The 26,334-nt window shown below is 41.2% G+C and overlaps 1 protein-coding gene across 1 annotated transcript in view; it reads left to right on the top strand.

The window, feature by feature from the left end:
* The first annotated feature begins 16,506 nt into the window (after window positions 1-16,506).
* RAB7B (RAB7B, member RAS oncogene family) overlaps window positions 16,507-26,334 on the top strand; it is a 31,528-nt gene continuing 21,700 nt past the window's right edge. Inside the window, exon 1 of the mRNA XM_036757813.1 lies at window positions 16,507-16,575. The gene's annotated coding sequence lies outside the window, so the exon portion shown is untranslated. The remainder of the gene's footprint in view (window positions 16,576-26,334) is intronic.

The raw sequence follows: 26,334 nt of genomic DNA, 5'->3' as shown, positions 1-26,334 counted from the left end.
ATTTATTAAGCATCTTCAACATGCTAAGAGCTGAGCATACAAAGAAAGGCAAAAATAATATGTCCCTGCCCTTGAGGAGCTTACGTTCTAATGGGAGAGAGAACATGCAAGCTGCTATGTACATACTGGGTATGTACAGTATAAATTGGAGGTAATCTCCGAGGGAAGACACTAGCAGTGAAGGGCACAAGGAAAGTCCTTTTGTAGAAGGCAGAGAATTTCAGGTAAGACATGATGGAAGCCAGGGAAGCTGAGAGGTGGAGGTGAGGAGGGAGAACATTTCAGGCATGAGGACCAGTCAGTGGAAAGGCAGATATTTGGACTCTCCCATTCAAGGAACAGCAAGAAAGTTTGTGTCAGATCATTAGGTACAAAAACTAGAGCCCCTCGTAATGTGGTTTCACCTAAATTTGTGTATTCTTGGAGCCAATTAATTACAAGAAGTGGGCAGGATGCCTACATCAGACTTTACAGAATCTGGGGAACAATAATTAAAATCTTAAACATTTTTATGCAAAGATTCAGAAAGCACAATCAATGAGCTCCGTGTCGGGCACATTGACTGCCTCATAGATGGCCCATCACATTTTTTTTACAGCTTTGACTGTTAGAAAGTTCTTCCTTCCACTGAATCAAAATCTGACTCCCTGTGTCAACAACCCATTGAAGTTAAGGGTATCTTCTGAAGCTGTGAAGAAGAAATTCCAGCCTTCTGTCATAAGATAGCCCCTTGAATATTTGAAAATCGCTAGCTTGTTTTCATCATCCCAGCCCCCCCATCACTAAGTCTGTTTTCCTTTTTCGATTGTTAACCAAATTAGTAAACCAGGATAATGCTGAAGATATACTTTATCTGGTTTCTAACAAAGCATCTAGTAACATGTCTCTTAGTATTCTTTTTTTTAATTTTTTTTATTTTTTTTAATGCAGGGGTAAGGCAGGGCAATTGAGGTTAAGTGACTTGCCCAAGGTCACACAGCTAGTAAGTGTGTTAAGTGTCTGAGGCCAGAGTTGAACTCAGGTCCTCCTGACTCCAGGGCCAGTGCTCTACTCACTGCACCACCTAGCTGCCCCGTCTCTTTGTATTCTTGAGGAAGAAATGGAAATACATGGTCTGGAAGAGATTATAGGACAATAGATGGGTTTAGAACTGTTTGAATGATTGTACTCAAAGAATAGTCCAATGGTTCAACGATAAATGGCAAGACGTCTCTCTGAGAGTGTCCCAGGGTTTGGTAATTAACCCTGTATTGTTTCACATTTTTATCAGTGACTTGAATAAAGGCTTAGATGGCAGCTTTGCAGATGACATAGACCTGTGATGGATAACTAAAAATGTCTTTGGCAGACTAAAACATCGAACTGAATCTAAGCAGATGAAATTCAGTAGAGAAAAATGTCAAGATTACTCTTGGGTTCAAAAAATCAATCTCACAAGTATAGGATGGGAGAGACATCATAATACAGTTGTTGGTTCCAAAAAGATATAAAGGTTTTAGTGCATACAAGCCCAATGTGAGTTATCGATGTGTTGTAGTAGCTAAAAAAAGCTAACATAACATTGGGGTGCATCAAAAGTGGTACAAATTCAAGGATTTAGCAATAACATTCTCCCCCTTCCTACCCCACCCCCCCTCAGTCAGACTACAGCTGGAGTATTGCATTTATTTATGGGTGCCACAGTTTAAGAAAAAGATTGATAAGATGGAGAGGGTCAAAAGGAGAACAATCAATATGAAGAAGGGCCTCAAAATTGGCAGCTAGATGGTGAAGTGGGTAGAGCCCTGGGACCCAAATTAGGAAGACTTGAGTTTAAATCTGGCTTCAGACACATACTAGCCATGTGACCTTGGGCAAGTCACTCACCTCTGTTTGCCTCAATTTTTTCAACTGTTAAATGGAAATGATAATATCTACCTCCCTACATTGTTGAGAGGATTAAATGAAATAATATGGGGAAAACACTTAGCACAGTGCCTGGCACATGGTATGTGCTTCATAAATGCTTGTTTCTTTCCTTCCTCCCTTCTTCCTTCCTTCCTTCCTTCCTTCCTTCCTTCCACCCTCTCTCCCTTTATCAAAATTGTGCCATATGGAGATCATTTGAAAGAATGAGGATGTTTATCCTGGAAAAGAGAAGACTCAGGGGGAACCAGATAGTCGTGTCTCTGTATTTCAATGGCTGTCATGCAGAAGATAAATTTTAGATTTGGTCCCAGAAGGCAGAACCAGGATCTATGGCTAGGAGCTATGGAGAAGGTTAGACCTGATTTAAGGAAAACCTTCTTGACATTAGCGCGGTCCCAAAGTGGCTATTTCAGAAGGTAAGAGGTCTTATCTGGAGGTCTTCAAGCAGACTAAAAGACCCCTTGCCAAGCATGCTACAAAAAGGATTCTTCTTCAGCAGTGAGTTGAACGTAATGGCCCCTGGGGCCCTTTTCAACTCTGCGATTAGCCAGCCCATGGAATCTCATCTCAGTAGTTCCTTGTCATGGATATATTAAGTTCAGGAGACATACACACATACATTGTGAACCAGTCTGCCTCCACTCCCTCGTTCCAAAAGAAGAAAAAAGTGCTCTGGACGGAAATAATGGAAAGAAATCGCTAGGTGGGTCCCAAACAGCTTCCTCTAACCAGCTGTTATATCGAAATATTTCTCTGCTAATGGCATCTTTATCTGAAAATGTTGCTAGAATGAGGCACCATGGGAAGCCGTGCAAAGGTCTGCCCTGCCATGGGGCTCTAAGGCTCCAGATTAATGAATCCTTAATGCTTCCTTATGTAAATAGGTGTGACTGACTGAGACTATGGGAATTTTTGCTGGTTCATGGTACAGAGGTATCATGGAAAAATGGAAAGAGCACTAGATTTTGTATCAGGACACCTGGGTTCAAATTCTCCTCAGATACTCACAAGCTGTGTAAACTGGGGTAAATGACTTAATCTCTAAACTTGATTCATCATCTTCAAACAGGGACCGTAGTAACCGGACTACTCGCCTCCTAGGAGTGAGGGATATGGAAAATATTTTGCAACTTTAAAGTGCTATATAAATGCATTGTCATCCTATTTACATTACATTTTGTCCATTTCCCTCTTAAGCTGTTGGAGCCCAGAACTGAATGCTAGACCACTCAGTGCCTAGCACATAGCAGGTATTTAAAAAACCCTAGTTGACAGACTGGCTCTAGACAATAAGCTCTCACATGAACATCTATCCCATTTCTATACTTTTTTGAACCCGAGACAAAGACTTTATATTTGTTTCCGTTAAGCTTTTTGAGATCATGGAATCTAAAAGTTAAGACAGACTAAAAAGGTTATCTAATCCAGGCTGGACCTGAACAGGAATGCCCTCCATAACATTCCAAGAAGCTGTTATCCAGCATTCTCTAAAAGACCTCCAGTGAATGAGAACCTACTCCTTCCCAGGTGGGTCATTCTAACTTCAGACAGTTTTAACTATTAGAAAAGTTCCTCCTTGAAATCTAAATCTGTCTCCCCTCCACTTTCATAATTTGCTCCTAATTCTGTCCTCTGGGCCCAAGAAAAATGAGTCTAATGTCACCTTTAAAGACAGTAAAGCTCTTAAAATAATGTTAGCTGATATTAGGTTGAGGGATCTAAGAGCATTTAGCTTGGGAAATAGTCTGGGCAGGGTGTGATAGCTGTCTTCAAACATTCGAAAGGATGTCTTGTAGAAAAACTGGACTGATTTTGGAAGGCTCTGAGGGGAGGACAGAAACATGGGAGTAGTAGTTACAACAAGGCAGATTTTGGATCACCGTTTCCTGCATTGCCAGCTGACTGATGGGCATCTTTCACTGGATGACCCATAAGTATCTGTTTCAACAATTCAGCTAGCAGCTGCTGTGGGGGTGAAAAATCAACACTTGAGCCCAGCAACAAGAATGCTGCAAGCCCAGTTTCTTTTGATCTGCTTTACTAAAGAAAGCACCATTAAGGGGTTAACAATCTTACTTTAATCCAGCATACAAATATCATTTACTTAGTTCAGGGAAGAAGCCAACACCCTGAACTTCAGAGCAAATACAAACAAATTAAAACATCGACAGACAGACTTTGTCTGATTCAAATCTCAATGCATAGTTACCAGAGCTTAGCAAAGTCGGAATATCTGGGTTTACAAGCTGAAGGGCTCTTAACTACAGCTTCCCAGAGTCTCCACATCAGCACACCTCCAAGAGTGAGATCCCTAAGCGAATAGCTCTGCTCTCTCTTTTTTTATGCACTCTTTAGCCACAATCAAACATCATGTGAGAGACCAGAACTTAAGCTCTTACTATTGGCTCTGGTCTTAGCAACTCCCCTTAGGACCCTGGGGGCTTCACACCCACATCAGCTTAGCACCTAGTAGCTAGGGGTTTTGGGCCTACTTGGGAGAGAAGATAGAAGCAGACCTCCCTTCATTGGCCCCACCTGGAGCCCTACCTTAGTTACCAATGCAGTTATCTCACTCAACATGTGCAAAAGGGTTATTTTCCTCCTGTTTGGCTCCCTGGCTGACTTTCTCGTTTCTCTGAAGTCAGTCAAGATAATATTAAGCACTCCTTATGTTTCAGGCAGCTAGGGCAGCTGGGTGGCTCAGTGGATAGAGCACTAGGTCAGGAGTCAGGAACGCCTGAATTCAAGTCCAACCTTAGACACTTACTAGCTATGTGACCTTGGGCAAGTGACTTACCCTGCTTGCCTCAGTTTCCTCATCTGAAAAATGAGCTGGAGAAGGAAATGGCAAACCGCTCTGGTATTTTTGCCAAGAAAACCCCTCAATGGGGTCACAAAGAGTTGGACATGACTGAAAATGACTGAACAACATCCAAGAAACATCTTAAACTCAAGATGTATTAAACTGAACTCATCATCTTTCTTCCTAAAACCACGCCTCTCCCAAACTTTGCTATTTCCAATGAACACGCCGCTCTCCTTCCATTGTCTCCGATCTGTAACTTCAGAATTACACGGCAGCCCTCACTTTCCCTCATTCTACATCTCCACACAGTCGCCGTATCCTTCCATTTCTACCTTCCCAACATGTCTCACATTTGATCCTTTCTCTTTGCTCACACAGCCACCACATCAATTCATCACCTCTCACCTCAATTATTGCAACAGCCTCCTCGTTGGTCCCTCTGACTCATTTCTTTCCCTTCCAGCCCATCCTACACAATGCTGCCAAATGACATTTCCTTAAAGGCCAATCTGACCATGTGATTCTCCTACCCCCATGGCTTTCAACTCCCATAGCTTCCCATTGCCTTTAAGATGAAACACATGTTGACACCACCATTGCCTATTTTAGGCTTTTAATGCCCTTGACAACTTGGCCTCAGACTATCTTTTAGCTTCATTAAATATTTTTCCTTTTCCTATACTCTGTGATCTTGAAAAACTGGTCTCACTCACCGCATTCCAATTCCCATCTCTTGTGCTTTTGTACCCCATTCCTGAAATGCACTCTCTTCTTATCTCCTCCTCGCAGAGTCCTTCTCTTTCTTTAAGACGCAATGCATACCATCCTCTATATGGAGACTTTTCCAAGCCTCATAACTGATAATCAGGTACCTGACAAATTGTCTTGTATTTATTTTGTGTGTGTATACACACACATAATAAATGTATGTAATTAATAATTTTATATTTCTGTTGTATATATTTTTAACTAATTACTGTCTCCCCCATTAGAATGTAAGCTCATGGGGCAGCTAGGTGGTGCAGTAAATAGAGCGTCGGCCCTGGAGTCAGGAGGACCTGAGTTCAAATCCGGTCTCAGACACTTGACACACTTAATAGCTGTGTGACCTTGGGCTAGTCACTTAACCCCAATTGCCCTGCCTTCCCCCCTCCAAAAACCAAAAAACAGAAGAATGTAAGCTCATTTCAAGTAGGGATTGTTTCATTTTTTGTTTCCCTGGTGCTTAGACACATGATAGGTGCTTAACAAATACTTGTTGAATTAAAGTGGTCTTTGGTTTCCTCATGTGGAAGATGTAGACATTGAACTTGACAGTCACTTAGGTCTCTTTCAAATTCAAAATTTTCTAACTCTTGGGCCTTTACTCTAGCTCTGGGCTCACATGGCTGGGGCCAATCTAAAGCATCCCAAAAATATTTCTATGGCTCATTTACCTCTATTTAAAAGTCCTTCTAGGAATATCAGAATCAAGACAAGAAGGCATGAAGCATAGAACAGGGTTCATTAAAATATGTTTAAAGAAAAGGGATACAGATATGTATAGTCTACCTCAAATTGATCGCCTTCTCAAAAAGGATAGGGGAGGGAGAAAATTCGGAACTCAAAATTTTAATAAACAAATGTTAAAATTTATGTTTATTTACATGTAATTGAGGAAAATATGTTTAAAAAATAGAAATATAGCTAACATTTTGACCCAGCTGGTAAGTCTTAAACCACCTTCTGGTAAGTGCCATTTCTTCACTAAAATACCAAGTGTTTAGTCACACAATCGCCACCAAACTCATGGTGCCCACTGTACCAGTCTAGTAGCTAAGAGGGCCTAGTTTCCATTGCCTCTTCCCAAATTGTCATCTGTCATTATCATCCTTTGACATGGTCCTATGCCTCCCAATATAGCTTGGGAACTGCTTGCTGGTTTCTGTTAGCTTCTGCCATAATTTGCTGGCAGCTTGTATTCCTCAATACCACCATTCAGGAAGTTCCTTCTTCCTCATAGCTCTCTCCGGCCAAACCTTCTCTTGGCCCACTGCCCAGCTGCTGCTGCTCTCCTCTCTACCTCTGACACAGTTCTCCAGCTCCTACCCTAAGGTTGTGCTCCCTCAATTGGTGAGAGTTTGCAATATCTGTCCAGCTCTGGGCTCACCACACCAAGGGACATTTCTGGAGTTGGAGATAGGGATAAATGTGACAAAGCCACCCCAATTAATTTGCAGAGGACAAGAAGGCTGCTTTGGCTGAAAAGGAGAAATGGCTTTTGCCTCACTCTGGAACTTTAAACTATAACTCTCCTGGCTGGATTATCCAGTGAAGAGGCCCAGCAGTGCAGAGCCCAAAGTAGGCTGTAGCTGTCCTCCTCCATCCCTGAAGAAAAAGCAACTGTATGTGCATGGTAAGCTTCTAGCTGCCTCTTCTGTTTTGTAGCTGTTGACCCAAGCATAGGTGAGTGAACAATGATCCTGAGATGGGCATCAGCCTTATGAGTTCATAAAATCAAGATTCTGCTTTACAGAGTCCTTCAGTTGGAACTGACTGGAAACAGGAGAAATTTTCTATACTGAGGAGGGCAACCACTGACAGAAAGAAGAGTCCATGTCCTAACCTAGATGACCAGAATTTTTGAATTTGCCCAAGTCATCCTTTGTGGTTATTCTTGGCCTCATCAATGTAGTGAATAAGCCCAACCATTCTGGAAAACAAGTTGGAAAGAGACCCAAAAGGCCATAAAATTGTGCATACCTTTGGACCCAGTAATACCGCTACTAGGAACAGAACCCATCTATACAAAAATATCTGTACTAAAAAGCTCCTTTTGTGGTGGCAAAGAATTAGAAATTGAGGGTAAGCCTATCAGTTGGCTGAACCAGTTATGGTATATGGTTGTGATGGAACAGTACTGTGCTATAAGAAATGACAAGTAGGATAGTTTCAGAAAAGCCTGGGAGAACTTATATGAACTGATGCAAAGTGAAGAGAGCAAAACCAAGAGGACTTTATTGTACACAGTAACGCCAACATTATAAAGATGATCACCTGTGGAAGACTTAGCTACTCTGATCAGGACAACAGTCCAAGACAATTCCGAAGGATCCATGATGGAAAATGTTATCCAACTTCAGAGAGAGAACTGATGAATTCTGAGTGCGAATTGAAGCATACTGTTTAAAGTTTATTTTTCTTGGCTGGGTGTATGTTTTCTTTTGCAACATTGCTAATATGAAAATATGTTTTGCCCAACTTCGCATGTGTAATTGGTATCATATTGCTTGCCTTCTCAATGGGTAAGGGAGGAAATGAAGGTAGAGAATTTGGAACTCAAATTTTAAAAAATAAATGCTAAAAAAATTTACAGGTAATTGTAAAATACTTAACGAAATAAATAAAAAAAATGTTTAAATGTCATAGACAGGTTAGACACATTGATGCTCTGGCCTGCGGGTAGCAAGAGTAGGTAACAGAGCCACAGCACAAGAGAGCAACAGTCAGCCCCTAGGGTAGAGGAGTTGGCAGTGGCACAGGAGCAACAATGTAAGCTGTGGTAGGCCTAGAATGAACCTTTCCTTATTATATTCTAGAGCTGTTAAGACCCTTCCGCATTGCTGCCAGTACAGTAGGCAGGAGTCAAGGGACCACTTCTTCTTAGAAACAGTTTGGAGAACCAAGGTATGGAAATGTTATGAGGTATCTTGCTTTTTAAGGACAGAGAAAAGACGAAACTGTCTACCTAGCCCTTGAAGAAAAAAGAAGTCGTCTCTCCACAGAGGCCTCCAAAGAGACAAAGATTTGATATGCTCTCCCCACCCCACGCCCATATGAAGGTCCCAGGGAATATTGAGTGAGTTGTGATATAGGGAAAGTCTTAGTATTGACCATGCCACCAACACAGGCTGCATACTAGCAAGAGAGTAATAACCTTTTAACTACCTTACTTTTTTTCATTCTCATTCAATGTGCATTTATCAAACACCTCCTTTGTGCAGATCACTGTACTAGGTCACTATTCTTGGTGACCCTACGTATTTGGTAGGGAGATATCATAAATACACAAGTAACTACAACACAAAATCAAACCTTACCAGTAGAGAGGTGAGACACAAAGTGCTATGTGAAGTTTGAGGAAGGAAAGCACATTTTAGTGGAGGCTAAAGGGTTATTAGAGGCTGTATGGAATTAGAATTGAAATCATCTCAGCAACCTTAATATAGATGGCCTTGACCTTGATGCTGATCAGTGACTGCTGAAAGTGTCATTATCTGGGCTGTAATCTTAATGTTCCTGGGATTGTACTTGCTTATATTTTCTACTTTATACTGGAAGACCCACTGCAAATTGCAAAGGTTTGGCATCATCCACTACATGAACAAGACAATTAAGATCCACGATTCAGCCGTTCTGAAGAAGGGAAAGCCTAGGATTCTAGCCTTCATTCTCCTCCACATCCAGTCACTCCTTGAAGGGGCTGTTAACATTGCTTACTATTTTTTTCCTGTCTTTCTGGTTTTTTTGTTCTTCATTTACCTGCATTAAGCTACTCCTTCAATGCTTCTTGCATCCCCAAGATCAGGGTCATCCAATAACAGCACTAGAGTGATTTAAGTGGTGGAAGGTCCTCTAGAAAACCTTTAAAAACTTGCCACCAAGGGGTGGGATGTTATGGGAATAACATCTATCTCAACACATTGGACTAGTTTTTCTTTTAAAAGTATTGACACCATTCTGAAGACTTAATCGGTTGATGAGTCTGAGGAGCTACATTCATGTAGCTTCTCAATTGCTTAATTATAAAAGCCAGTGCATGTGGAGTTAGGGGCTTCTCAGCCTTGAAACGTGCTTCATGGCAAATGTGATGGCTGGGAAGGTGTGCCCAACTGAATCACTGCTAGGCTCCTTAATGTGCAACTTTTCCATGTTACTATTAAGTAAACCTCCTTTTGTTAACTGTTAAATGATCTATGCATGTCTCATTTTATTCCAATCCCAGACCTCAATCACTGGACTGGTCTGAGTCAAGCCTAGTCCAGAACAGTATCAGAAGGAAGAACAAGCTACCGTGGATAGCAATTTCAAGAAGATAGATATATGTGCAATGGAAAGAAACACTTTTTAACAATGAAAGCTATCAAAAAATGTAATTGGCCACCTCAAGGCAGTAAGTTTTCCTTTAGAGTTATTTAGAGGTGAGCTGGTGAAGACTTTTGAGAGTCCCTTGGACAGCAAGCAGATCAAATCAGTCAATACTTAAAGAAATTAATTCAGGTTATTCACTGGGAGGTCAAATACTGAAGCTGAAGCTTAAATACTTTGGCCACATAATGAGAAGACAGGACTCACTGGAAGAGACTCTGACATTGGGAAAGATTGAAGGCGAAAGGAAAAGGTGATGGCAGAGGATAAGATGCACAGATACTGTCATAGAAACAAGGAACATGAGCTTGGACAGACTTTGAGAGACAGTGGAGGAGAGAAGGGTCTGGTGTCCTGTGGTCGATGGGGTCATGAAGAGTCACACACAACTGAATGACTAAACAACAGGTAAGTACTTCTAGGGGATGATGTAGACAATATTTCTGTTCAGGTATGGAGTGGACTAGACAGTCTCTGAGGTCCCTCCCAACTCCAAAAGTCTGAGAAGCTGTGATTTTATCACAGAAACTACCATGGATGGTGTCTCTGGGATCAGGGATGAAACAGGAATAAGAGGTGCTCTACCAGTCATGATGCTGCTGGTACAATATAATGAGTTGTAATGTAGGGGAAGAGAGGGGCAAGTCCAAAAACTCCTGATCTATGAGGAAGTAGACAGGAAAGTCAGAAGGGAGAGGTGACTCACAGCTTCCAAAGGAAGCAGGGATAATACATGCAAAGATCTGCTGTCCTCTCTGTTTCTCATCTAGCCTGGAAATTGCTGGAGCTGTCTCATGATTCACTCTAACATCTCCACACTCTCCACAGAACTGGACTCTTCCCTAATTCAAAAAAGCCCAATGCTTCTATAATCCCTTTGTCAGAGGCTCCCTCCTGACACAAAGGGGAAAATACATTTTGGAGATAACTCTTTTTCCTGGCTTGTTTCCCTTACCCACGTGGAACCTGGGAACTTTAATATCTGCCATTCCCTAAGTATAGACAATAGCTCCCCTTATAAGCACACAGGTTCACAAGGCTTCAAAACTTTATTTCCACAGTAAAATACACCAGAAGGACTCATACCTAAAAGAGTCAAGAGATACCTGTACTCCCATAGGGTTCTGTTCAGTTCCTGTTACTTGTAGTGCTGTCCCAAGTGGGACCTCAGCAAAGGGGAAAACTAGGATTTGCTCCTCAAAGTCATATTCCGTACAACATTAGTCTTTTGCTAGTAATTGTCCTTCCATCACTACTTTCTATACAGGCCTCCACTACCCTTCTGTTATTGACCTCCTATCCTAGCAGGGATCATTTAACCTTCTACATTGATAGTATCTATTCTGATTTACTTTTCCCTGATATTCAACTTTCGTATAGCAAGTGGCCCCAGCTTCCTTCTCACCACCTCTTGAGCAGTTTGCTTATGGAATAATCACAGTGGAGCATTAGATGACAATGTTACAAGACTTTTATGATTTCAGGGTTAGAGTATCTCCCACCTATTTAAACCTTCTGCTCTTTTATGGGGACAACTCTTTATCAGACCATTCAAATGAGTCTCTATTTTCCACTCTGGGTTGACTCATGGCAAGTCAGAAGTCATTTCATTGCTCTCTCTCCAGCGCCTAATCAATGTTTTTCTAGTTCACGTCAATGCCTGCCACTGAGTAATTTGGGGATTCAGAAAGAAAAAAACCTCATATTCCCCTTCTGGGTCATTTAACTGTCCATCTTCTTCTAGGACAGCTGGACTGGATTATGCTAATTACCTCCAAGCTGTTTCTTCATGATCTCTGAAAGGGAAGGGAATGGGGCAGAATCCCACAGAAACTGCTCCCAAATATAATTCATAACTCAGAAAAAGAGGGGCAACCTCTGAAATATTCATTTTGAGACTATATTACATATACTCCATATAGAAAGGAGATTGTGCTAAAAACCATAAAGGAAGCTTTTTATAAACATAGGTACATACATTATGACATGCATCTATGATAGTCCAAAAATCTTTCTGTTTTGGGGGATCCTAGCTTTTCTTGTGCTGGGTTGACTCTACTCCTGATACAACCTCTACTTCTCACTGGCATGCCCTCCGTTCCATGTTCTGAAAACCTCTATTCCTCATGCTTGTACTCTAGGGCTTTGCCTTGTCAATCACTGATAGCTCTCTGCTTGTGACATTAGAAAGGAGAAAACTTCTGGAAATTCTTTCAAAAAGTGATCAGTGTTCCAACCATTCCAGAGGGCAATTTGGAACTGTGCCCAAAGGGATATAAAAATGTGCATACCTTTTGATCCAGCAATACCAGTGATAGGTCTATATCAGAAGACATCAAAAAACAAAAAAAGGGAAAAGAACCTATTCGTACAAAAATATTTATAGCAGCTCTTTTTGTGGTGGCTAAGAATTAGAAATTTCAGGGATGCCCATCAATTGGGGAATGGCTAAATAAGCTGTGGTATATGACTGTAATGGAATATTATTATGATATAAAAGATGATAAGCAGGATAATTTCAGAAAAAAACCTGGAAAGACTTAGATGAATTGAAGCAAAATGAAGTGAGTAGAAGCAGGAGAACATTGTACCCAATAATAGCAATATTATACAATGAAGAACCGTGAATGCCTTAGCTATTCTCACAATCCAATGATTCAAAACAATCTCAGAGGACTAATGATGAAGCATTCTATCCACCTCCAGAGAAAGAACTGATATTGTCTGAATACAGGCTGAAGCATTCTATTTTGCACTTTCTCTTCATTTTTTTATCTGAGCTTTCTTGTACAAAATGACTAATATGGAAATGTTTTACAGGATTGCACATGTATGACCTATATTGAATTGTTTACTATCTCAGGGAGTAGAGAAGGGAGGAAGGGAGGAATAGAATTTGGAACTCAAAAACTTTTTTATGTTAAAAAATTGTTTTAACATATAATGGGGGAATTTTTTTTAAGAAATCGGTGTTTTGTTTTGTTTTATTTCTGTATTTGGTTCTCTGGTTCTAAGAGGTATTGGCAGTTTTCATTTATGATTTTTTGAAATAGTTTTTTTATTTAAAAAACATGTTTTTTTCAAGGAGGCTGATATTCTTAAATTTATCTCACCTTAACTTGTTCAGGGATAGAAAAACCAAGCTGTGCCAGTGCGGTGGTGTTAGCAAGCTACCCTAATCTAGAGATAACTGAGAGCTTCCCTGGTCTGGGGAAGCCCTAATATCTCACACATTTGAAAGAGTAACAGAGAGCTGGTAGTATTCAATATACCTAGTCTAGGAATAGCCCCTCCCCAGGACTATCGTGGATCTCCCCAGTCTGGTTACCTCCATCATTTATCTTTACCTTGTTGTCCCAGCCTCTCCTCCCCAACCCTGTGCTTCCACCCCCGGGTATCTGAAGTTGGGCTGTCAGTCTTTCCTTGTATGAGGTAAAACACACCATAATAAATAAATTTATGCCACAATAAATTATTACTCTATATATTACTTATGTGTCTGATTCCTTTGTGAAACTTGTTTGAAATTCCAAAACCACTAGACTAAGAGAGCACCCCTTTTATGAAGCCTGTCCCCAGAGAAAAGGCCAAGTTTTAGTTAGTATCACTAAAAGACAAAACCAACCACTACAGAACAAGACTGTCTGGGGCGGGATGGGGAGGGTAGCTATGGCACACCCTCTCCACGTAACCACGATACCATTTGGGGAACCTGATACCTGGGTTTTTCCAGGGCATTTGCCATCCAATATGACCACCCCTTCTTAAAAAAAAATCAGTTCTCCCCTAAGATTCTTCCTGGAGAAACAGGGAAATTGGCTCAAGATGGCGACAAAAAGAATCGTGCCAGATGTAAGGAAGAACTTCCTGGACGTACAGGTAAAGATAGGTGGTGCAAGTAGAGTGTGGAACTAAAGAAAATCCCTTTTGCTTAGGCTTAGTGAGACTAAGTTTGTTGTCTTGACAGAAGTGACTCCAATTTTCAGTTAGCCACCATTTTGTGAAGTATTTTGATGTTGGTTTTTCATAACTTGTTTTTCAGTATTAAGACAAAAATATGTGGTATAGGTTGGTAAGCAACATGTGTGTGTTCAAAAACTGATAAATATTTGGGACCCCTAGATTAGACAGACGACCACTGGGAAAATTAGGTTTTAAAAAACACCAACCTTATCATTAGTTTATGTAATCTGGCACCAATCCAATTAATTGGTAAACAAATTAAGTTACTAACCGCCAGTCAGAATTTGGGGGTAACCAGCTAACACTCATAGCTAAAACTATGAGAAACTACCAGAGACCCCCAGCCTTCAGGCTGATTTTGTTGTTCAGTTGCTCCAGTAGTGTCCCACTCTTTGCGAACCCATTTACGGTTTTCTTGGTGAAGATACTGGAGTGGTTTGCCATTTCTTTCTCCAGTTCATTTTACAGATGAGGAAACTGAGGCAAACGGTGACTTGCTCAGGATCACACAGCTAGCAAGTGTCTAGGGCCAGATTTGTGCTACCTAGTTATCAGTAGCTTGATCTTATGTCATAACCAAGTCTGGCTCCCTTCTTTCCCACACTTGAGACTCAAGTATGCCCACAGCTCACTGAGAGCAGTGCTAATTGACTGACTGAGATTTACTGGCTTGCCAGCCAACCACCTCAGAGGCAGACAGATGGCCTCCAGCTGGGCAGAGAGGCCACCTTGTCATTGGGTACCAGTGTGAGACAGGCTGACTGGGATGCCCTGAGAAATCAGATTGTTAGTTTGTTTCTAGTGGGGTTAATGTTTGTATTGTCTAAGAGATAATATAAACTATGTTTGTACTCATTTGATTAATAACGTTTGATGGCTACCATTGAGAAGTATAAGTCGAATTAGTGTTTCCGTTGCATTAGTTAGCATAAGTAATGGTTTATTGGTTTTGCTCACACACTATACCTTATACTAGGCCAGGTTGGGTTATTATTTTTGTTCATCCTTCGTTCTCAAAGAGGACCAATGACATGACGAGGGTGATGTCTTCACTTGCAAGTGAGTTGGATCTAAGTGAGACAGAGCTGTCTCATCAGCCTCACTCTCTCCTCCAGAGTCGCTGGAGTCCAGTGCCAAGACATAGGTCAAGACAACCCACAATGGCCTGGGATGTAGTGGGAGGCTAGGCTGAATAAGGATCCTGTCTGGAAGGCTGGAGGATCATGGAACCAGAGAACTGTACAACTGGAAAGCACCACAAAGACCATTTTATCTAACTTGAATTGAAACAGTAGTCCTTTCCTACAATACAGTAATAATAATGATAATGATAACAATAAATATCTTACATTTATACCACATCTTAAAGATCTCAAAGTACTTACATTATCCTCATCTGGGCCACACAACAATGTTGTGAGCTCATTACCACTCATCCCCATTTCATAGATTAGAAAATTTATGTTCAGAGAGGTACTTAAGTGTTCAACTAAGTTTGTGACAAGTGGTCAAATAGCACCCATTTGAAGAACTCCAGTGACGGTGAGTCCGCTGCCTTTAAAGTAGTCATAGGGTCGAAGAATTTAGAGCTTCGAGATTACCTAATGCAACCTTCCCCGACCCCATCCTAGAGGTGAGAGTGGACTAAATGCCCTCTGGAAGGGAGTACCTTCCACACTGAAGAATCTGTGTGAGTGAAGCCAATCGCTGGTCACCACATTCTTTTTTTTTTTGCTCTGCTCCACAGACAGTAATTACTAAGGGCTTCGTTCCAGGAAGCCCAGAGTTACCAGCTCTTAGTCTAATCGGAGCAGCACCTTAAACAGCTTCATTCTCCCAAGGAACCCGAACCAACTCACCCAGCTGGTCTCTTTTAACCTCCCACCCTCGTGGTAACGATTTGTAAGAACTTGCCCAACTGTCTCACAAGTCGGGCATGTGTCTGTTAGGGCTGGGAGTTGGGGAGAGGAAGGAAGAGGGAAGAGCCTAACAGAGGGAGGTAACCAGGGATCTGAGATTAGAACTAGGTTTCTTAAATCCCTACCCAATATTCCCACCCACTCTACCCATCCTTTGGGATGCCTGATCTTCTTTCATTGGGTCCCCCTGGCTGGTCATCTAACAGCATCTCATGGGCACATGCACACAGGATTTCCACCCTCCCCCTCCCCCCAAAAAGGACACGCTTTCAAATTCTTGGGTAGGTTCCAGCTGCAGAGGCAAAGGTTCCTAAAATAAGTAAGTCTTTGGATCTTTTCTGTGGAAATTCAAGAAGAAGTTTCTCCCCAACCCACCCCCAACGCCCACAAGATAACTTTCTTCCCCTAACCCCTTCTCCCACTTGGCCCATGTTGCAGGTTCACTTCCTCAAACCCCTTTTTGAATGAAATTATTCTCCAGGCACAGGGCCCCCACTTGTCCCATGTTGCCGGTTCACTTCCTCAAACCCCCAGACTCGCTTTTGAATGAAATTATTCTCCAGGGACGGAATAGCAGTAACTAAGAACATTGGCTCTCCCCCTCCGCCCACGGTGTTGATGTCATCGGACTCAGCCTCTTTTGCAATTTTCCCCATGTCTGTTGACGAGAGGAATAGGGGAAAAAACTCTGCTAGGGGAGGTGGCCTGCCTTATTTCAATCTTCTTGCTTCTTCCCTTTCAAGCCTCTTTCCCTCCCCTGGTATCCCCGAGGGACTCCCCGAAGCCTCACAACTCCCTGCCTGGGCGGTGTGGCTGCCCTGATCCGAGTTGCTGGACAGCCACCGCCTGCCTGTGAGTAACGTGTTGGTTCTATGTCCGCGTGTCAGTCTGTCGGTCAGTCTGTCCGTTTGTCTGTCTTGGTCTGTCCCAACTTCCCGAAGGAGAACTAGAGTGAACCTGGGTGCTAAGGGTCTTGGATCCAACCACAAAGGCGTTGGCAAAAATACCCGCCCTAAAGAAACAATGCCTGGTGCCTGTGAGAGTTGCCAGGGCAGATGTTTCAGAAACAGCTTTGGCACTGCCGGGCTCTCTCCTCCCCACCCCCAACTCCCTCCTTTTCAGGGAGAGCACGGGGCTGAGCTTGAGCTGAGCTGGGTTGGGCTGTGGTTCCTAAGCAGGAAGCAACAGCCTGATCCCTCCTGAAGTTGTCAGGGTTGCGCTTTGGAAGGAACTGCTGAGTCAGGAATCAGGCCAGCTAACAGAGACCTGCAGGGAGACTGACCAGAAGCACTTAGCCCCCCTGATCTTCTTTTAGCCCCTTTTCATTTGCTGACCCCTGGGTCACACACAATAGAAAGGGCACTACAGTTGTGAGAAGCTGTGCACCTACTGCCCCACACACTCTGCTGTCACCCTCCTTGCTGGCCACTATAAAGCCCCCTTTCCCAAGTGCTAAAATTCCAGTTAGAAATTCATTCCTTTGGCTTAATCGATCAGTTATTGTTGGACTCAGCGGCCTCCACATTCCCTACCAGCTCTAATATTCCATGACCTGAGCTATGGGAAAGGTGCTAGATTGGAAGTCAAAGGATCTGGCTTCAGATTTGGCATCACCACTTTTTAGCTGCAAGACCCCTAGGAAATCACTTTCTCTCTCTGGGTCCCATCTTCTCATTTTAGAGAAAATAATAATTAGCTGAAATCATGCACTATTTTCATGGGATCATAGATTTCAAACTTGGAAGGGACCCCAGGGGCCATCTAATCCAAACCTCTCATTGTACAGGTGTAGAAACTGAGGCCAAGCGAGGTTAAATGATTTCCCAGGTCACACAGTGGGATTTTCACAGAAGTCTTCTACCTCCTGAGTCAATGCTTTATTCTTTACGCTATGCTTCTTCACTTTTAAGATATTCGTTGTGTTTTACATATATTATTTCAGTTGATCTTGGCAACAAGGCTGTGCATTGGTAGGGTATTAGGGATGGGCTTTGGGCTTTTTTTGGCCCAGATATGTGTTTGCATGGATGTAAGGCATTCTTCACTGGTTTGTTGGCTGTGAATTATAATCTTAGGGAGTTACCCAGGGCAATGAAAGAATCAGCAACTTCCCCGGGTTACCCCAGCATTATTGTCAGAGGTGGCCCCTCAATCCACTGTGGCACAGGGACCCTCAAGGGGACCAGATGGACCAGATGACTTGTAAAGTCCCTTCCAGTGTGGGGAACCTGTGCCCTTGAGGCCACATTTGCCCTCAAGTGCAACCCTTTGATTGAATCAAACTTCACAGAATCATTATCATTATTCACAGTATCATTATCCTCACTTTATAGATGAAGAAATAGGCTAGGAGAGATTAAGTGATAAATCTGATAATGTAAGTGAAATCTATAAATATTGACTAAAATATAAATTGCCCATTTTAATGCAAGAGGAAATAGAATACTTAAATAACCTCATTGTAGAAAACAGAGATTGAGTGGTACTACCAATGGTCATACAACTGGTAAAGGTGAAAGGCAGGATTCAAACTCATGTCTCTCCTACCTCCCAGTTCAGCCCTCTTTGTACTGTAACATACTGCCTTTCAAAGAGAGTGGACCAGGTGGTCTGTGAAGTCCTTTCCGGCTCTAACATCCTGGGACTCTAAGACTAAAATTATAACCCGTGGTCCCTGTGAGGAGACAAAATTAAAAGTGGGAAGCAGAGAACATTAAATACTAATCCACTCAGTATTATCTGACCGTAATTGCAATTGTAGACAAGAAAAGAGAAAGATTGACTGTTTTGACTGATTTTTAGTCTTCAAAATAACCATTGTTATCCATGAATTTCACTGATTTCTTTAAAACAATGCTGGACACCATCTATTTTAGTTTCTTTTCAGACCCAAGAGCTCCAGAATGTCATAGTGTCCAATTTCAGGCAACTCCTGGTGAAAAGAAAACAGCCCACAGTTGAGAGTGAGAGAATGTGTCCTTATCCTAGGTGTTGGTTAATCCACGGAAATGAGTCCCATTGGAGGAGAAGGCAAGGCAAAAGAGGACAGACCCAATGACTGCCGAGTCTATGTTTTGGCTTTCCCAAAGCACAGTAGGCTTCTTTTGACCACTCGTGCTCTCCACAGGGAGGAAACTCTCTGGCTCTTGATAGAATCTCTCCATCAGTTTACTTTTGATAGCTTGGGATAGAAGGGAAGGTACAAGAGAAGAGGTTATTGGAAGAGGGCCCTCAGGAGATTCCAGCTCTGGAAGAACCTTCTGCAGGGTGAGTCATCCAGTGTCCCTCACTAGGGTAAGACTCTTTGTGTCTGAGTCAGCCCTGCTAATGCTCAGGCATGTGGAATGGATAAGGTTTTACAAGGTCACCAGACTCCCAGCAAGGAGCTGAGCAAAGAAATGAACAGCTGGCTCCCTCATAAAAAAGGGCTGCATTTGGAGTCAGGAGATCTGGGTTAAAATCCTGGCTCTAATACTTAAGTGACCTAGCCTCTCTGAGCCTCTTTCCTCATAGAATCTAGTGTTGAAAGGGGCCCTTGATATCTCCCAATCCAAATGCTATCTTCTATTTTATAAAAGAGGAAACCAAGACCCTGAGGAATTAAGTGATGTGCCCAATATCACATATGTTCTAGTAGAATTTCATTGTGCTACAAGTAGTTTAACTCTTTGGTAGCAGAATTTAAAGGGGCAACCTGGTGCAGTGAATAGAGTGCTGTACCTGGAGTCAGAAAGATTCATCTTCTGAACTCAGACACTGACTCCTGTGTGACCCTGGGCAAATCACTTAACTCTGTTTTCCTCAGTTTCTCCATCTGTAAAATAAGCTGGAGAAGGAAATGGCAAACCATTCCAGTATCTTTGCCAGGAAGACCCCAAATGGGGTCACAAAGAATCAGACTAGACTAAACATCAAACAAAGCAAAATTTAAACTCAAATCCTTTAATGAAGAATCCAATGCTTATTCATTCAACAAATATTTATTAATTTGCCTGTGATATGCTGCACTTGTCTCTCTAGATAAGAAACAAGCACATAGCCATAATACACAACATTGCCCCACACAAAGCCTTTCCTAAGCAACCTCCACCACCATCTCCCAGCTGTTGGTGCCTATCAGTCATAAGCATTTATTAAGTGCCTACTAGGTACCTGGCACTATGGTGACAGTTGCTGCCCTTGAGGAGCTCAAAGTCTGATGAGGAAGACAACATCTAAATAACTATGTACAAACAAGTGATATGCAGGATATATTGGAAATAGTCAAGGCTCTAGTGTTAAGAGGGATGGGCGAAGGAGTAAAAAAAATTCACTTAATAATATTTTATTTTTCCAATTACATGTAAAGATAGATTTCAACATTCACTTTTATAAGATTTTGAGTTCCAAATTTTTTTCTCCCTCCCTTCCCAAGATGGCAAGCAATCTGATATAGGTTCTACATGTACAATCATATTAAACATATTTCCACATTAGTCATGTTGTAAAAGAAGAATCAGAACAAAAGGGAAAAACTATGAGAAAGAAAAATCAAAAAAAGTGAAAATAATATGCTTCCATCTGCATTCAGACTCCATAGTTCTTTCTCTGGATGTGGATAGCATTTTCCAACATGAGTTTTTTGGAATTGTCTTGGACTATTGTATTGCTGAGAAAAGCTAAGTTTTTCAAAGTTGGTCATTGAACAATGTTGCTGTTCCTGTCTACAATGTTCTGCTGGTTCTGCTCACTTCATTCAGGATCAGTTCATGTAACTCTTCCCAGGTTTTTCGGAAGTCTGCCTGCTCATCATTTCTTATGGCACAATTGTATTCCATTACATTCATATACCACAACTTGTTCAGGCATTTCCCAATTGATGGGCATCCCCTCAATTTCCAATTCTTTGTCACCACAAACAGAACCGCTATAAATATTTTTGTGCATGTGGGTCCTTTTCCCCTTTTTATGACCTCTTTGTGATACAGACCTAGTAATGGTATTACTGGATCAAAGAATATGCACAGTTTTATAGTCCTTTAGGTATAGTTCCAAATTGCTCCCCAGAATGGTCAGATCAATTTACAACCCCACCAATAGTGCATTAGTGTCCCAGTTTTCCCACATCCCCTCCAACATCCAACATTTCCCTTTTCTATATATTAGCCACTCTGATAGGTGTGAGGTGGTACCTCAGAGTTTTTAAAATTTGCATTTCTCTAATCAATAGTGATTTCAAGTATTTTTTTTTTCGTATAATTCTAGACAGCTTTGATTTCTTTGTCTGAAAATTACTTGCTCATTTTGACCATTTATCAATTGGGGAATGACTTGTAGTCTTATAAATTTGAATAAATTTGCTATAAAATTTAGAAATGACACCTTTATGAAAAACACTGGCCATAAAAAATTGTTTCCCACCTTTCTGCTTGAGGAGTAAAAAAGATTGAAAGGAGAGGGGGCAGGTTACAACGGGCTTTGAATGTCAAACAGAGGATTTTATATTTGATCCTGGAGATGACAGGGAGCCATGGAAGTTATTGACTAGGTAGGCAACATGGTCAGATTTGTGATATAGGAAGGTACCTTTAACACTGAGTTGGCTTGTACTAGAAAGAGACCCATGGCAGGGATACCTCATCTCCCCCTCTTGCAATAATCCAAACACTGAAGTAATGACCACAAGAATGTGGGCAGTGTCAGAAAAGAGAAGGGGAGGTAGATAAGAGATGTTATGAAGATAAATTCAATAAGCCTTGGCAGCAGATTGGAAATGGGAGATAAAAGAGAATGAGGAGTTGAGGATGCCTCCCTTACCAATATTATTTTTATTTATTTTGTTTTTGTTTAGATAGAATGTAAGCTCCTTGAGGGTAGGGACTATTTGATTTTTTTTTGTCTCTGTTAATGCCTCATTCATAATAGGTGCTTAATAAGTGCTTTTTAATTGAAATGCTTGCTACTCTTTTCCCTGCTGAGAATAATAACACAGGGTATCCCAAACATCTTAGTTCATTTTTAAGCTTTATTAATTTTAAAAATATAAATGTTACAAACTTTCAAAAAGTAACATTTGAAAAGTTAATTAAAATTTTAAAATATTGATATGCTTTTCATTGAAACAGTATAATCATTTATTCATTTTTTTTAACTTTGTAAAATTTTAAGCAGTGACTGAAAGGGTTTCTTTTGTGATCTTAGCATTATAATCATCCAAAGAATGAAGTTTTTATGCATAATAACAGTTCTAATGTGACCCCACAAGAAAAAGTCCAGTGGACGTAGATCAGGTGACCATGCCAAGCAAGAGATCCTCCCCTACTGATCCATGATTCTGAAAAAGCGTTACCCTGGAACTGTAACAAACTTAATGAATAATAACAGGGTGCCCCATCTTGTCAAAATTAAACATTTAAATTTAGCATTCAAAAGTCACAAAACTAAACAAGTAAATGGAATTTAAATTATTAGACTTTCAAATGCTTTTTTCCCCAGGTTTGTGGTATTTATACTTCTGAAGCTTGAAGCTGCACTAAGACTTTTGGGATACTCTGTACTTAAGCTTTGAACTACTTGTCTCACAAGGTTGCTTCGTAGAAAGAACTTTGTAAAACCTTGAAATGATACATCAGCCAGCCAAACTAGGCAGTGGGAAGCAAAGAAGAAAATGAACCAGTCTCTGGGCTCATGAAGTTTACATTTTAATGGGAGAGGCAACATCTCTCTTCTCTCTCTCTCTCTCTCTCTCTCTCTCTCTCTATGCATGTATATATATGTATGTGTATATATGTATAAATGCATATACATTATGTATATATATATATGTGTGTGTGTGTGTGTGTGTGTGTGTGTGTGTTTATATATGTACAAAATACTTGCAAAGTAACCTTGGGTAGAAAGGGGGAAAATATAAGTTTGCTATTATTGTCACTCTTCATAATAATGTTGGTGTGTGGGCTGCCTGATTTGGGGCAGCAGTTTAGAATCCCCTATTTATCAATCAATAAACTAAATACCTACCAGGTGCTAGGCACTGTGCTAAGTGCTAGGGATACAAAAAGAGGCAAAAGACAGTCCCTGCCCTCAAGAAGCTTACAATCTACTGGGGGGAACAACATGCAAACAAATATATACAAAGTGGGCTATATACAGGATAAATAAGAAATGCATCATTAAAAGAGGGAAGGCATTGGAATTGAGGGGTTGGGGAAGGGTCTTGTAGAAGATGGGATGTTAATTGGTTCTTAAAGGAAGGCAGAGAGGTCAGTAGTTGGACTTGAGGAGGGAGACAATTCCAGAGAGAGTAGGAGACAGCTAGAGAGAATGCCTGGAGCTGAGAGATAGAATATCTTGGGTCTGGAGGCTAGTATCCAACGATCAGAATTTTAAAGTCCTTCTAGCACAATCGCCCCTTGGGCAGCTAGGTGGCACAACGGATAGAGCACTGGGCTTGGGATCCGGAAGACTCATCTTCCTGAGTTCAAACCCAGCCTCAGACACTTACCCTTACGCTGACCCCGGGGAAGTCACTTACCCCTGTTTGCCTCAGTTTCTTCATCTGTAAAGTGAGCTGGAGAAGGAAATGACAAAACCATTCCAGCATCTGCCAAGAAAATTTCAAAATGGGATCATGAAGAGTCAACACGATTGAAACAACTGAACTACAAAAAGAGAGCACAACGGGTGGAACACCAAATGGACTTGGAGTCAGAAAGACCTGAATTCAAATCTGACTTGTACAACTCCTTGGAGTAATAAGTTTTAGCTTCTCTGAGACTCAGTTTCCCCATCTGCAAAATGAGGGTGATATTTGTGCGTCCTACCTCACAAGATACAAGTACTTTGTAAACCCTAAAGAACTGTATAAAGGTGGCTTATCGTTTTCATTATTTTTAAAAATTATATTTTCACTGTGCAAACTCTTGGGACAGGGTGAGTTTGCAGAGCTCTGATTTTATCAGTATAGAAAGCTCTCCCCTTCAGGAATGCAGATCAGCAACTTATCTGTAACTTATCATTTTAAGAGTTTCCTGGGGCACTGAGAGGTTAGTTGATTTCCCCATGATCATACAGCTAATATGGAGGCAGTGAGGTTCAGCAGAATGAATGATGGCTTTGGAATTGGAAGACCTGGGTTCAAATCCCACCTCTGATCCATCTCCTCACTCCACACATTTGTACTGCCTGTCCCCTAGTCCTGGAATGTTTTAGCTCTTCACCCCAAGCACCTAGCTCCCCAGGCTTCTCCTTCTATTTACACTATATACGTAGTTATTTGCATAACATACATAATTATTTACCTGTTGTCTCCCCTATTAAAATGTGAGCTACTTGAGGGCCCAGACTGTTTTTGCCTTTCTTGGTGTCCCCAGAGCTTAGTGCCTAAAAGACGAAGACCTTAGCTTGAAAAGGCCAAGGTCTCCCACTGCATGCTGAGCCATCTCTAGTCATCCTGATCTATACTTGCCACTGGACCCAGATGGCTCTGGAGGAGAAAGTGAGGCTAGTGACCTTGCACAGTCATGCCTCACTTAAATCCAGTTCACTTGTATGTCATGGCATCACTCCCTGATGTCAAGTCCTTTTCGAGAACGAAGAACAAACCACAAGAATAGACTATTGACTGACTGCTTGATATGTGAGACATTATGATGAGAGGAGATCCAAAGATCCCTCAAAGGAAGGAGAAGCTTCCATGTAGCAAGGACTGCCCCACTTTTAGCCCCTATCCCCTAGATTATTTTAAATGCCCCTCTCTGGCTATCCACCAACTCTGCAGGTCTTTTGGGAGCTGAAAGTAGCCAAAACCTCTCAGAGTGTTGCAGGTCCAGATTCCCCCATTGTGCAAGGCAGGGGAACATTTTGCTTTTTTCCAACACCTTTGCAGTGATACCCGATGCTTTGTTGGCCAGGGCAGCCTGTTGGGCAAGTGCCCTCAGGAAACAGTCTACAGAAACTCCTGAGCCTCTTTCCCAAATCAAAATTGATATTCAAGGCCCATCACTCCACAAGCATTGGGTTATTTTTCTCTACTTTGCCAGTCTTCCCCATGGCCCAGGACCCAGACCTGGAAAAAACTTGACCTAGGTTGAAGGTGCAGCCTGTGGCTGTGGGACAGAGCTCTTTCTGGGCAGTTGGCCTGCATGAAGACCAAACCAATACCTTTGACCTCATTGGCTCTAACTGAACTATCCCACAATAAATAAACAAATGTGTAAACCAGCAAAAAAAATATTGTTTGATCCATAAATTTAGGGAGCTGGATTAGATGACCTCCAAAATACTATTCAGCTCTAAATTATACGACTATTGGGTTTTTTTGGTCCAAACCTGTGATTTCATTGGATTAAGGAAACTCTTATGTGGAAGCTCATCTCTGCTTTATGGTCTTAGTACTTAGGAACTTAGTTTTTTCCAATTGTTTGGTCTTGGGACCCCTTATACTCTTATAAAAAATTATAATGGTACTTTCTTTTTTTAATATATATTTTATTTCATTAAATATTTCCCAATTATATGTAAAAATAAATTAACATTCATTCTTTAAAATTTTGAGTTCCAGATTCTCTCCTTCCCTCCCATTCCTCTTTCACCAATCAAGAAAGCAAACAATATGATATCAGTTATACATGTGAAATCATGCAAAACATATTTCCATATTAGCCATGTTGCAAAAGAAAACATAAATCCACCCCCAAAAAAAGGAAAAAGAAAGAAAGTGAAAAAAACTATGTTTCGGTCTGTGCTCAGAGTTCGTCAGGTCTCTCTGGAGGTAGATAGCATTTTCTGTCATGGAGGACTCCTTATACTCTTAAAAGTTATTGAGGACCCCAAAGATCTTTTATGTGCATTATATCTGTTGAAATTTATATATTAGAAATTAAAACTGATAAAATTTTAAATCATTTATTTATTAATTAAAAATAATAATAAGCCTGTTATATGTTATTGTTCAATTGTTTTCAGTCATGTCGGACTCTTCATGGCCCCATTTTGGGGTTTTCTTTGGCAGAGATACTGGAGTGGTTTGCTATTTCCCTTTTCCAGTTCATTTTGTAGATGAGGAAACTGAGGCAAACAGGGTTAATTGACTTGCCCAGGGTCGCACAGTTAATAAGTGTCTGAGGCAAGATTTGAACTCAGGAAAACAAGTCTTCCTGACTCCAGAGCTCTATCCATCACACCACCTCATTGTCCCACATGTTATAACATAAATAATACACTTTCATGAAAAATAACTATATTTCCCAAAACAAAAAAATTAGTGAGAAGAGTGACACTACATATTTTTGTAAATCTCTTAAATGTCTGGCTTAATAGAAGACAGCTGGGTTCTCCTATCTGCTTCAGCATTCAGTCTTTCTCAATACACTGTTCTGGTTGAAGTATACAAAGAAAACCTGGCTTCACACAGACAGGTAGTTGGAAAAGGAGGAGTATTAATAGGCAAATATCTTTGTCATTATTAAGATAATAGTTTTGACCTCACGGAACCTTTGAAAGAATCTTGGGGCCTCTATGGTTCACATTTTGAGAAGTGCTATTATAAAAGGTTGCCTGAGTCACTGAAAGCTTAGGTCACTTGCTGACATAGCTAGTATGTGTCTCAGGAAGGGCTTAAATTCAAGACTT

Source organism: Trichosurus vulpecula, chromosome 4 (assembly GCF_011100635.1).
Source record: "Trichosurus vulpecula isolate mTriVul1 chromosome 4, mTriVul1.pri, whole genome shotgun sequence".
Taxonomy (NCBI): Eukaryota; Metazoa; Chordata; class Mammalia; order Diprotodontia; family Phalangeridae; genus Trichosurus; species Trichosurus vulpecula.
The sequence above is the reverse complement of the archived record's forward strand: the minus strand, read 5'-3'. Positions and strand labels throughout refer to the sequence as shown.